Genomic DNA, 14257 nt, shown 5'->3' on the forward strand with positions numbered 1-14257 from the left:
GGCATCTTGTATTTTTCGAGACATTTTTCTAGGTAATTCCTAATCTCAACATTGTCAATAATATTTTTAAAGGCCGATATCTCAATTTCCAATTTTATAATACTATAACTTACGCACTCAATATCTTGGCTTAGGAATGTCCGATTTCATTGGGAAAAACGGCATTGTGGAGCAAAATATCTCTATATTTAAGATAATTATGTAAAAACCTCAAAATTGATAACCTGCCCAAAAGTGTCTCCTTTTGACATGACACGTCACATATTATGAATGAAGAAACAGGCAAGGAAAAAGTTAAACATTTCCATGATTTTCAACATATCATTCTCACAAGGTATTTGAAAGAGCTTTGAAAATGGTGCGCTACTGATCCAGCGTTACGATGAAAAGTGTAAAAACACCTACTTTCCTTTAGAATCATGTAACTTCTAAGCAGAATGTGCTATCTTTATGATCTAAAATTCTTAGAGAAGATGAAACTACTATAATTACAAATATTTAAACAATTAAACCCAAACTGGTACAAAAAATAGTTTAAAAAATCGGCAAAAATGAGAAGTCGTCGGTACCAATCATTTTGATACACCCTGTATATGTGCCACATAAGCTACTTTCTTGGACCTAAACAACAAAATCACGGAATTCTACACTATCGTAAAAAGTGCAAAACAGTCTCTAACACATCACTGACTGTGACGCTGACGGCTGTAGGCGTTGTCACCAAGCTGGCTATGTTCATAGCTCACATGACTGGTAATAGAGACCACAAATCCGGTGTTTTTATTCTTAGATTCAGTAATGAATCTTGCAAGATAACATTAGGGTTCTAACATTAGGGCAAAAGGTGTCTTGCTATTGTAAATATTATCAGTCCGGTCCGACTGCCTGATCAGGAAGTACTGCCGAATCAGGCAGCATGTTGCCGAGTTAGGCAACACAGGCTTTGGTAACCCTTCCGAATTCGACAGACTAAGGACTAAATTGTTCATGGTGATTTTATAAAAGATGGGGGGAAATTTTACTTTGACACACATGAGCTACATGTAAGTTGACAATTTTTCACCGGGCGAAAAAAAATTTCCCCGGGAGAAAAATAATTTAAATAAAAAAACAATTTCTAACGGTTTTTGAAAAATTTGATTTAAAATATGCAAATTAACTTTATTTTAACTAAAATTGATGAAAAATTACTACTAATTGTACATTCATTGATAATTTTATAGATTTTACCTACTTCTTAAATCTAAACCAAGAAATAACGGTATATCAAAAGATGCTCTTTTTGAAATAGAGCATTGCATTGTGGGATACCATACTGCCTGACACGGCAACATACTGCCTGATTAGGCAGTACTTCCTGATCAGGCAGTCGGACCGGACTGATTATGTACCGAAATAAATTAACAGTTGTTAAGTAACATTGAGTGACAGATATTGGAAATTTGAGCCAATATTACGCATACCCTAATTTTACTATAGGCTCTGGGAGTTCGTGTACATGACTCTTCTTGAAATTTACTTTGAAAGATCCTCAAAAAAAGATTGGGTAAGAAATTCAGATCAAGTGTAATTAAAGATTAAAACACACTATATAGCAACATACAAATGATCTAATGAATAAAAATTAATGTTTCTAATCAACAGAAATAAATATATGCCCTTTTGGATTCATTCACATCTGTTTAATTCAAGATGGCGTCCAAAATGGCCGCTAGAGTATCCTATTTCCATTGAAATACACTAGAGCAACATGCAAATAGTATAAAAATAAAGTATTATCAATGGAATGAACGTTTCTAATCAAAAGAAATAAAACTGCACACAATTCAAGGTGGAATCCAAAATGGCCTCCAAACCATTTCCGACCAGTGAGCCAAATGAAATGAGCAGTTTGATACCATGACCACATTTAATGTGACTTTTTGTTTTGGCTTTTCAAGTCCGTGAAAAGTTTGGAGTGTACAAAGCTGTAGGTTAGTCAACTTTCTTAGTACAGCTGTAGTCAACTTTCCTATATAGCTTTTGCCCATATAGCTATAGCCTAGTTAACTTTCTCAACATAGCTGTAGCCTATTCAACTTTCGTGTAGCCGAGTCAACTTTCCAACATCTTAGTGCTGGTACATCGTTTTGTAAGGATGGATCACCTAATTACTGTATTACTTATAAAGCCAACCCAAGACGTATAATGACCATGCATGATACTAGGAGGCTAGGCTAGTTAATAGAGACACATATTGTTATCATGTGACTAATCAATGTCATACGAAGTATACCATGAAATCCATTTTAGAAACAATATCAAAACGGAATAAGACCAAGAAGCATCTCAGTAGAACAACACCAGTGTTACAAAAACTCCGTCTGATGTTACCCGACATCCGCCTATTACAGTTCAATTGTCTCTACAACGGATTTTAGGCTATATTTCTTATAAACAGTCACATGATAAAAAATGTGTCTCAATCAACTAGCCTTATCATCTTGGTAACATGGTCATTATGAATTTCACCGACTCCTCGCATTCTTTTACCATAGCGGGTGCTTGTACAGCCTGTCTCCAAAAAACAATTGTGCAAGTGAAAAGCGCCCTATTTGGCAATTAGAAAATACTGTTGTGACACGATGCTTAAATCAACGTCAAGGGCGTAGTCTTAGCCTTCAAATAGCGTTTGTTCTGTTCAATTTGCTTCTTTTAATCTCGAGATATGTTTAGTTTACAACGAAAGGGTAAAATCATAATTTTGCCACTTTTACTACGAAAGAGGGCTGTACATGTAAATCAATGATAGCATCGAGTTTTAAATATCAAGAGTTCCTTCATGAAATCAAAAGAATGCATCGTTTACACAACTATGCAAAAATGTTTTTATTGCTTTTACTGTTTTATCATGATACAGGTATAATAATTCTCCTTTTCCACTTGAAACAGATTAAAAGATAAATAAATATTTCACATTCTGCTGTAAAATTAAATACATTTACATATCAATGATTTTATCACGATTCTCTTTGTCACTCAAGACATGTTAAAAGACAAACAAAATATTGCACACTCTGTTGTAAACTTAAAATCATGTCAACGAAATAATTGCATATCGTATACGTTTGAAATTTTACTGAGCAATACATAATCATTTCTAATCCTACAAATGAATGTTCTTTTATTAACTGTACAGATTGTTCCAAAATACAACACTAATTCTGGATTACGTACATTTCACGTCAGAGCTGCTCATATTTGGAACAGTTTATCACCAATGATTGGAACTGATATGGAAAATATGTCTTTGAGACAATTCAAAACAAAATTAATGTTCTCATTTCATATTAAAATGTATATACATGTAGTCTATGAATTCCTAATTGTGATTGCATTTTTTTTTTTTATCTTATATTTTATCACTTTTGTGTACTATTATACTTTATATTATATTGTGTTTTGTATTGACTGAGGGCCTGCTTGGAAAGCTAACTAAATGTACAGGTATTCGGATATAGCATTTAGTATTCAATTTTCTAAAAAGTGGCACAAAAAGGTTTTCATACTCTCTAAATGTAAAAGAGTGAAAGTGATTCACTTATAAAACCACTCAAAAATTAGTGAAATGTGTTTTTTAAACTTTAAAACCACTCAAAAAAGAGTGAAAACCATTCTAAAAGAGTGAATTTCAACTCGTTCAAGGAGTTAAATGAAGGACAACACATTTTCAGTTCAGACAGTTTTAATGTGAGAGACCTGATAATAATATGAATGAAATGTAAACCAATTGGTTTAATACAGTCATAATTATAGTCCGGTTTTTCATTAGTATCTTGAAAAAAGTTCCTGCATTATCTCCATCAGTATCACGATCGTTGTCAAAATCTCCAAGCTCTGCAAATGGTAGAAAGTCCTACCTGAGACGATATTCGTCTCAGCCTGCGACCACATTTTTTTATTGGAAGCTATTGGACATGTAATTCAGCTCATCGTCATCTGCAGCGAATCTGTAGTAGCTAAGAGGCTGCATAGGTTTTAAGTAATATCATGTACTCCTCCCCCAATGCCAACGCGCCCGTGCTATGCGTGAGTTTATACGTTGCCTATCAACGTGCCTAACTGTTGAAGCGATAGATAAGAAATTAATTCACATACTCCGTTGCCCACCAACGTGCCTTAAGGCTACATGCTCTTTTTGGTTAAAATTTTTGGCGGGAAATAATCCCACCAAAACATAAACGTAATCTTTTCCCACAACTAAATATCATAGTCAGGAAATTAATGATGCATCTGGTAGCTTAGATCATAACTTTCATTATACCTAGTTGCAATTATCCCAGAAAATTCTTGATTTGTTTTTACAGTGTCTTGAATTGTCGATGTTTTTGATCAAAAAACATCACTCGGTGTATTTTGAAACTCGAGGCATTAACTCTTCTCAAATTAGCCCCAAATCATAATTTATTATATGCATGTGTAGCAAACACCAATGGGAATAATAATAATTATTGGACGTTGTTTGCGGAGCCTAAATTTGGTTTGATTTTATTTCACAATAATTCTAAGGTGAAAATTTTGACCTGACATTTCCGTTGTGGATTTCCAATTTAAATTCATTGATATGTGATATTTTGAATAAATAAAGAGTATGCTTACCTTTCTGCAACACTTCCCGGTATCATCAAGCATCTGCTGATAACCAACATTTTAGCTGAAAACAGTCCCTTCCTATCATTTTTGAACAAAATATGGTTCAAAAGTGCGTACGCCAAGCGTATATGGTCAATTCCAGCGAAAGCGGGACAAAATTCTCTCTTTGTTAACGTTCCACTTTAAAATGTCATTAATAAAGGAAATCACGTTATTGATGGAGCATATCATGTCACGTCCAATGTGCTCTCTTTGTGCATATAGGCCTTTACTAGCAAGTCATACCAGGGGACAAGTTATGATAGTTTAAATGAATTGGCGTTACCCACGAATTCAAAGATAAAGCACCATATATGTCATTGAATGTCCTTCAATCAAAATGAAATTATTACCGTTAGAAAGTCGTTTGCATGATCTCTCATCATATGTAAAACGATTGAATTCCACCAAAGTTTGTGGACTCTAGAGGCCATTAAGTCAATTTGGCTAATAATTTTGTTACCCGCGTATCAAAAATAAAATGATCGTTCTGAAAAATGTTAAGTGAATATGCCATAAATGACTATATCATGAAACGAAGTTTCGTTCTATAATTCTGAGGTCCAAGTGATTATTTTATGCAAATACGTTTTACCCATAAAATTCCATAAAATCAAATTTGACGTTACCCACGTATCAACTGTTACCCACGAGTCCAGCAAATATAATTGCCATAACTTAAATTAACATTTAATGACTTTGGACACTGAATTTAGTTTGACAAGCGCTTAAAATTGTAAATCGTAAAAATACGTTCACCGCTTTAAAAAAGAATCTACGACGGTTTTAACTTTTGTTACCCACGAATCCCGAATAGATGCTAACCTTCAAAAATAAGGAGATTGTTTATTTTAAGTTTAAATCAGCACATATTCAAGCCATGGGTATGCTATAATTTTGACAGTACTTACAGTTTATACACCTAAGAAACGCAAACCCCAAACGGTACTATAGTACTTATAGCTTTACCCACGAATTCGGCGTTACCCACGAATCCAAGGATTTACTCGTAAATTATATGTTTCTTATGCATTTTAACATTTTGAAAACATGCGAAATAGGTTCCAAAACAGTCCTGTTTAATAGCGTCCTCTTGAAGGTATACTGAAGCTGCATCACGAAGTTTTGATTGATTATCCTAAATTACCATTTTTTGGGTAAATGCAATTGGTTAGAGAAACGGGAATCATTGAAACACAGTGGAGGAATAAGCGCATGGTGGTTTCCAACCTTCTGTAATATTTTCTATTTTGCCGCTTACCAATACATACCTTCAAATATGTGTTACCCACGAACATTTTGGTTACCCACGAATCCCTACTTAAATTATAGTTAACAATGTATTGATAGTGTTTTAGTTCATAGGAACTGTCAAACACGAGTTAATAGAATATTACTGCATGAAAATATGGAATGATTTTACTAAAATAATAATATAAAACTGTTTGCTCTGTCTATTTGAATTTGGCAACTTCATTATTCTCAAAATATTTATACCCAAAATGCCATAATGATCCATTCTAAATATTCCATGTAGTCTGTATTTTGATTAAAATTCATTTTAGTGCCATTGCAGCCTGAATTATTGACATACGGAAAAGTATTTTTATTTTTATTAAAAAGATTAATAGGAATTGCTATTTTCCAGACGCTGTTACCCACGAATCCATCCGAGATCCTCATCCTGCGACGAGATACAAAATCTAACTTTATATTAATATGAAGCATTTATTCTAATCTTTCGAAATAATACAGTAAAGTTAAATGACAGCCACTTTGGAAAGAGTTCGAAGAATTGACACAATCTTAACTGTACACCTGGTTCTTTCTTAAAATTTGTAATAACCAAAATATTTCTTTGTAGATATATGTAATAAAATTCTATTTTACGTTCAAAGTCTTCACCGATTTCTAGTGTATATGAGTCACACATAAAATATTGAAAGATATTAAAGAAAGTGAAATTTTATGGCGTACAACAGGTGAAAAATGCTTGAATTCGTGGGTAACATGCATATGCGCATTTAACACTTTATTTGGTCTAGCAAGAAAAGTTATTTTTCAATCCGATGGCACTTCCACCTGATGATTCACTAGACATGATCGTCTCATTTGATAAGTCTAGAATTGAAAAGGAAAACATTTTCAAAATGGCCCCCAGAGAGAATTTTGGCCCGCTTTGGCTGGAATTGACCATATACTGGGACAGCGAGGTAATGAAGAGAGCTATTTACGGTGGGGTATCTATTGTAAGCTATTAGGGTAGGCCTATAGTATATCTTCCCGCAAGTGACATAAGGGCGGTGTATTCAAACGCTATTGTCTGGATCATTGAGTATCGATTGCGCACGTATACATGCAACACGGATGTGTGTGGTCCTCCCCAGGTTTTGACATGAATTACAAATGACGTCGTGAATGACCCAGCGTTTTCATTTTGTTATTACTAAATTAATCGTCGTTTATCACGAGTCCTAAGAGTCGTACCAGTTCAATTCATCAAAATTAATTTGTATTAAATGAAAAACAAACAGACAAGTAGAGTCATATGTCTTTCTATGACCGTATTCCTACCAAACTCTGATTTTCAATACACTAGAAACGTGTTGATATGTATATCTTTTAAAATCGCCGAATGTTAACCACAGTCACCGTAGCACAGTAAGCATCTTTAGCATTCATAGTGCAATTGGCAGTGGTTCGAACCCCGGTGAAAATTTTAGTATTTTTTATTCTTTTTACTAATGCGCTGTGCCGTTTTTCAAACACGCCCCTGAATGAAATTGATGGGCAAGTACCCTTAAGCAGTATTCAGACTTTTTATTGTACGTACAATATTGTATGCAACATATCTACGTTGTTTAATCTATTGCCATTCTATTTCCAGTAATGTTTAAGTTCTAACGAATGTTTGATGACGTAAAATCGATAATATATTTCTACTAGATATTACATGTAACATATTATCGATTTTTCGTCATCAAACATTCGTTAGAACTTAAACATTACTGGAAATAGAATGGCAATAGATTAAATAACGTAGATATGTTGCATACAATATTGTACGTACAATACTCGGAGTCTGTGGAGCGCTTTAGACTATGCGTGCATTGGTTCCGTTCTAGAGCTTAGGGGCTGTGCAATAATTATAAGCCCTGGGGGGGGGGGGGGGAAAAATAGAGGGGGAAAAGAAATTTTTGACGTGCTGAAAGGGGCCGGGGCAAGCCATTTTTGGTAAGTCGAGGGGGAGGGGAGGGGCAAGCGATTTTTGGCGGGCCGAGAGGGGAGGCAAGCGATTTTTGGCGAGCCGTTTGTATATTTCATAAGTTATATTTTTGTATATCTCGTAATCATTGCACAGTCTCTTTCTAGCAAGCCAAGAACATTCACATAATTTCATGAATTTTCTGTAGATTATGGAAGCATGTTCCAGTCAGATGTCTTGCTATCCCTGCTCCACAGGCAGTACACTTGAACTCGTCAACTTGATGTGGCTGCAAAGCAAGTTGAAAGGGATGATGCAGCTGCTCAGACAGTTGATCGCAACGCACTGAAGAGTCTATTGTTCTATTGTGTCCGATTTGAGCGCTGACATATTGGAAAATGTTGCCAATCAATATTAATGAAGTCGTGCGATCGACACCTACAACCAAGGGGGTGACACTAAATTCACGGTTGTTCTATTAGCAACGCAAAATCTATGAAAAATTCAGCTGGTTTACTAGCTAGAAAGTGAGGCCAGTTATCGATCCGTTATAGCTCGTTATGAATAATTCATGTTCGACCCCTTGGATCATGTTAATTGAGTTTGGCAAATAACAACGTTGTTAGTTTTGCGAACTTTGCCTGTTCAATGAGAGTATAGCGCGCCCCAATACATCTGGGCGCAAAACAGGCGAAAACGATCCAGTTTAATGAAATGGCGGACGGGTATTCCCATCAGGCACCAATGATATGTTTTTTCAAAGAAAGTCTACTAATTTGATATGAAATGACATTTTGCAATAGCAAAGTCAAAATTAGGACTTGCTGTCAATAATATGAAGGAAACATGTGACAGAGGCAAGGTGGGAAATACAAGTAGTATTTAAGTTATGAATAACCTTTGATACCCGACCTGACCTTCCATCATGGCGCCTTATTCGTTTTATGTATTTCTATTATGCTCTCAAGTAAAATAAAATACCAATCTGCTCTGAGCAGACAATGTTACTTGGCTCCCAGCATGAATTATTGATTTTATACGGAAGTAAAGAAATGCACAGTGTATGTGCATGATGTGCAAGCATACTCCAAATATTTACGGTAAATCTGAATAGTGGTCACATGTTAACATATCATGTGTTCGGGAAATCACGTGGCAACATTTTAAGATTTCAGGCTTGTTTACTAGTTAATTGCCATTTGTACTCTTTATTATTTATCTTTGTTAATTAACATATATTTTAAATGCTGATAAATCGTGGTTGGCTACCCACGATATCTGTTAAATTCAATATTTTATGAATATAATTCTACCACGCAGAGGGGGTCACGCAGCAGAATTTCACATCACCTGACTTAGCTACATTTCGAAGCTCTGCTCTTCAAATTCATGTAAATTTCAAAGTTTATACATTTAATATATTTAATATGATACTAATTTTTTTTTATAACCAACTGGTACACGAAATATACTAGCTTATTACCTATACAGAAAGGTCATTATCAGCCTTCACTCAGCAAATTGACATGCCCGGCATATGCAGCCATTCTCCGTCTGGATAACATGACTGTCGCCCTCAATACGTCTGGGCGCAAATTTAAATAACAATACGCTATTTACATATCAATGCGGCCTCATGCTAATTAAAGCTGCCCCATCCAGGAGTTCATCTATGCTACAACTGTTCAATTGGGTGACTTTATTGTTAGGTGCTTTTATTCATACATTGGGCGTATCGAGCTGTATCGGTTGGTCCACAATTATATTTAATATAGTATTATAGGCCTACAAGTATGATTTGCTTTGCTTTATTGATTAATTCAGAAATAGTATGGCTATGCTTCTCGAGTTATCAGCAAATATATCACATTTGAGGTCCAGGGTAGACTCCTATATACGCGATGCTCATGTAAAATACTATGGTAGGCCTATACATAATAAAACACGATGTGGACCGCGGCTAATGTCCTTAAAATACTACAGTAGGAATGATATCATAATTACTTCAAATCCTTATATGTAGACCTATTGGCAAACAATGTAGACAACTTACTTGTGTAGATTCTTATATCCGCCACACAGAGCGCACACTTTGCCTATGCTGCTGAACTGTCCGTAGCGAAATGGTAGAGCAAAGCGTGTTCACTGAGTATAATCAAATGAGCGCCCAAACCAATTTGGGCGCTGCAATAGGTTTGTATTGTAGGTGAACCTCTGTTTTGTGTGCATGCGACAACTCACGCACACCCTTGGGATGGACTAGTACAAAAGGTACCTCTCGTTCGTATGGGCGCTTTTACGTGACTTTCGTTTCATCACTTATTGACAGTAGCCTGCCTATTATAGCGTTAATACGCTGGTCAGGTCAGTTACCGATTTAATGGCGGAAGCCCTTTGTCTCGAACAAAAGGTACCTCTCGATGAATAGCGTATCGGGAACTCCAATTGGCACAAAGGAACAATAAGCGTTACATAATCTATTTCCTCTCCTTCCTATTAAACTCCTTGGTTGATCGAAACATCGAGCCAAAATCAGTTCACAATACAATGCTTTACAATAGCCACTTGACCAGTCAAGTGAATCGATCAGTGAGCATGGTGAGTGCAATGTCTGCGTGATACGTACACAGGGTTTAACGTTTATTCTTATTGGCGGAATGCTCATTCATTCATTCATATTTATTCAGTACTCACATAAAAAAAATATTACAGCACATATGATAAAAAGATACATTATAAATACATACAAGATGTGGTCAATTGCATGAAAAACCTGATATAGCAACGAAATGTATGGATTAGGCTGAGTTCACATAGAAGTATACGGTATACGGTATTCGCTATACGAAATACGCTCATTCGATCAGGCTGAGTTCATATAGGATAACAGCGAGTATGTCAGTTTACCCATTTTCTTCGTCTTATCAAATGCTTGTAACTTTACTTCTTGAGGTCACATTGCATTCAATGAGGTGTCATAAGGCTGCGTTCACATAGAAGTATACTATTCGGGTATACGGTGCACGTTTTACAGGTGCACGCGTATATAGTTCAATCGAGCAAGGCAATTTCATAGTACCGGGTCACATAAGGCTACGATCGCATAGAAGTATACTATTCGGGTATACGATGCACGTTTTGCAGGTGCACGCGTATAGATTAAATCGAGCAAGGTAATTTCATAGTACCGGGTCACATAAGAGCTATTCGAAAAGGCCGTATACCTGCGTATAGTATAGTATAGTGGGAATCGCGCGTGTTCGATTTTAGTGCAGCGTATACCGTCCAAAATTTAAAAACCTAAACCATATGTGGGCAAATTCATTTTTTTAATAGATACACTATCTAATTCTGCACATTATGACACCTCATTGAATGCAATGTGACCTCAAGAAGTAAAGTTACAAGCATTTGTTAAGACGAAGAAAATGGGTAAACTGACATACTCGCTATTCGCTATACGAAATACGCTCATTCGATCAGGCTGAGTCACATAGTATACTCCTATATGAACTCAGACTGATCGAATGAGCGTATTTCGTATAGCGAATACCGTATACCGTATACTTCTATGTGAACTCAGCCTAATGTGCAGAATTAGATAGTGCATCTATTAAAAAAATGAATTTACCCACATATGGTTTAGGTTTTTAAAATTTGGACGGTATACACTGCACTAAAATCGAACACGCGCGATTCTCACTATACAGGGTGTAACAATAAAATTTATACAATTGCATTTTGACTTCTCAGGAAAAAACTAAAAGAGTTATGGCACAAATGTTATATGCAATACAATCAGTAAAATCTTGGCTAATAGAAGACGTTTAGTTGGTTTCTTTACTAGCTTGGGTTCAAAAGTTATGTCCGATTAATTAAAACGTCCAGAAAACGTGTTGGGCCACTTTTGCCATGTTTGCGCACATCAAGCGTAGATATGCTTATCGTGCATTAAACATCAAAGAACTTACACAAAAGAATTATAAGTCGTGTTTCTTCATATAATTAACATGAACTTAATGATAATATGATATGATCTTTCTTTAAAATCTATAAATGAAGTCATGAAATTTCTTTCAAATTATCTTATAAATAAAGTAATTTCTCATTGTTGGTAAAACTGAGAACTGTTTTTGCATCCATAAGTACAAAACAATAGGATTTTGAAACTAAGTTCAGCTTGGCTTCTAGCTGTTCTGGGGCGACCACTATTGCCAGCATTTCTGTTAACAAATTCTACATACTTCTCATAGTTATATGTAATTGTATGCCTTGATGGAAGACATGAGTTTGGAAAATGAGCTATAAACAATCTTATGGTTTCTGCTTGACTCCATGTGCTACCGAATGTCACAACCATAAAAATACGCTCTTCCAACGTGAATTGGGGTTCTAGTAAATGAGGTTGTTATGTCAGTGGTAAGTTGTGACCCCTGACGTTCAAAAACTCAAGGAGATATTCTATTATGTAATCATTTCTACCACTTCGAATACACCATTGTTTAAAACTACCTATCATACATGTCATAAGAGCATCGGCCATGGTTCCAACTCTATTCAGTCACTTTTGTAACAGCTTAGACAAAAGTGGCCCAAGCGGTTTTAAGACTAGGTTACATAATTGGCCATATCTTCACTTTTATACCGTCGATTTTATTGAAACAAAGCTTAAACGAATGGTTTAAGATTGGTGGTAAAGAAATAAATTATAAAAAATGGCGGACAGCAGGTATTGATTTTGTCTCTGACCTTGTCCATGTTAACCAAAACCGTTTTCTCTTTCTTCATGAAATTGAAACAAATTATGGATTACGGCTAAATTGTTTGGAATACAACAGTGTAATTTGCGCAATTAAGAGTAATTTCAAGCATCTATTTCAGGAAAACGCTACATTTATTGCAATTCCTAAGCCGTTTATCCCATTTCATTTCAGTTTTATTTTAAAAGATAAAAAGGTTGCAGATCAATCTGTAAACAACTTATGTCCTCAAAGATACCAAGAGCAAAACGAAAATGGGAAGTAAAATTAAATAGTAGCTTTTCAGATGATGAAGGGAAGAAAACCTCCTTGTTGCCATTTAAATGTACAATGGATACAAAATTACGGTGGTTTCAGTACAGAATTTTAAATGGAATTCTTACCACAAATACATTTATGTTTAAAATTGGCAAAAGAAATGATAATATATGTACTTTTTGCAACAAGGAACCCGAAACGATAATTCATCTTTTATCAGATTGTAAAAGGTTAAACCCATTTGGTCTCAGCTCGAAACCTGGTGTTTACAAAAACTCGGTATACCTATCACATTCAACCGAAATCATATTCTTTTCGGGACAGATTTAGGAAAACTAAATAGTGCTATCAATTTAATTCTCATTCTAACTAAGTTTTATATATACAGAAAAAGATGCCAAAATTCAACCCTTTCTTTTATCCCTCTTCAGAAGGAAATAGAATATTATCATAAATTGGAAAGATTCATTCTTTTAAAAGATTCAAAATACCGAGTTTATCAAAATAAATGGCAGGTTTGGAAGGGACTTTTCAACTAAACATTTTGTTCTTATTGTAAAAAGCTAGACAAATCAAATGCTATATAAATATGTATGTGAGAGTGTGTGTGTGCTGGTACTGTTTATGTATTGTTTAATATTTAAAAATACCTGGTGTATAGAAATCAAAATTTCTGTATTTATCTGAGTAAACTATGATTGTAAAATGTACACTGGAAAAAAAATAAATAAAAAATGATAGGATAAGTAATTAAAATTTTACAGTAACTTAAAAAAAAAAAAAAAAAATATCTTCACTTTTATACCGTCGATTTTATTGAAACAAAGCTTAGCTGATGGCTACAGAAATTATCTTGATAGACATATAAATATCAAACCACAACATAAGCGGCATACTTGTGTCATTCTATTTTCAAAATTGTACAAATTTTATTGTTACACCCTGTACTATACTAAACGCAGGTATACGGCCTTTTCGAATAGCTCTTATGTGACCCGGTACTATGAAATTACCTTGCTCGATTTAAGCTATACGCGTCCACCTGCAAAACGTGCATCGTATACCCGAATAGTATACTTCTATGCGATCGTAGCCTTATGTGACCCGGTACTATGAAATTGCCTTGCTCGATTTAAGCTATACGCGTGAACCTGCAAAACGTGCACCGTATATCCGAATAGTATACTTCTATGTGAACGCAGCCTTATGGAGTAAACACCAGACGAGTACCAAGGATAGCCCAAAAAGCCTCAATAAAATTGAGGCTTATTTCCATTGGGGTCCTTAAAGAAAAAAGAAATGGGGGAAACAAGCAGATCAGGCAACAGAACCAAATAAATAAATAAATAAATAACTCCCAATA

Source organism: Amphiura filiformis, unplaced genomic scaffold, assembly GCF_039555335.1.
Source record: "Amphiura filiformis unplaced genomic scaffold, Afil_fr2py scaffold_82, whole genome shotgun sequence".
NCBI classification, from domain to species: Eukaryota; Metazoa; Echinodermata; class Ophiuroidea; order Amphilepidida; family Amphiuridae; genus Amphiura; species Amphiura filiformis.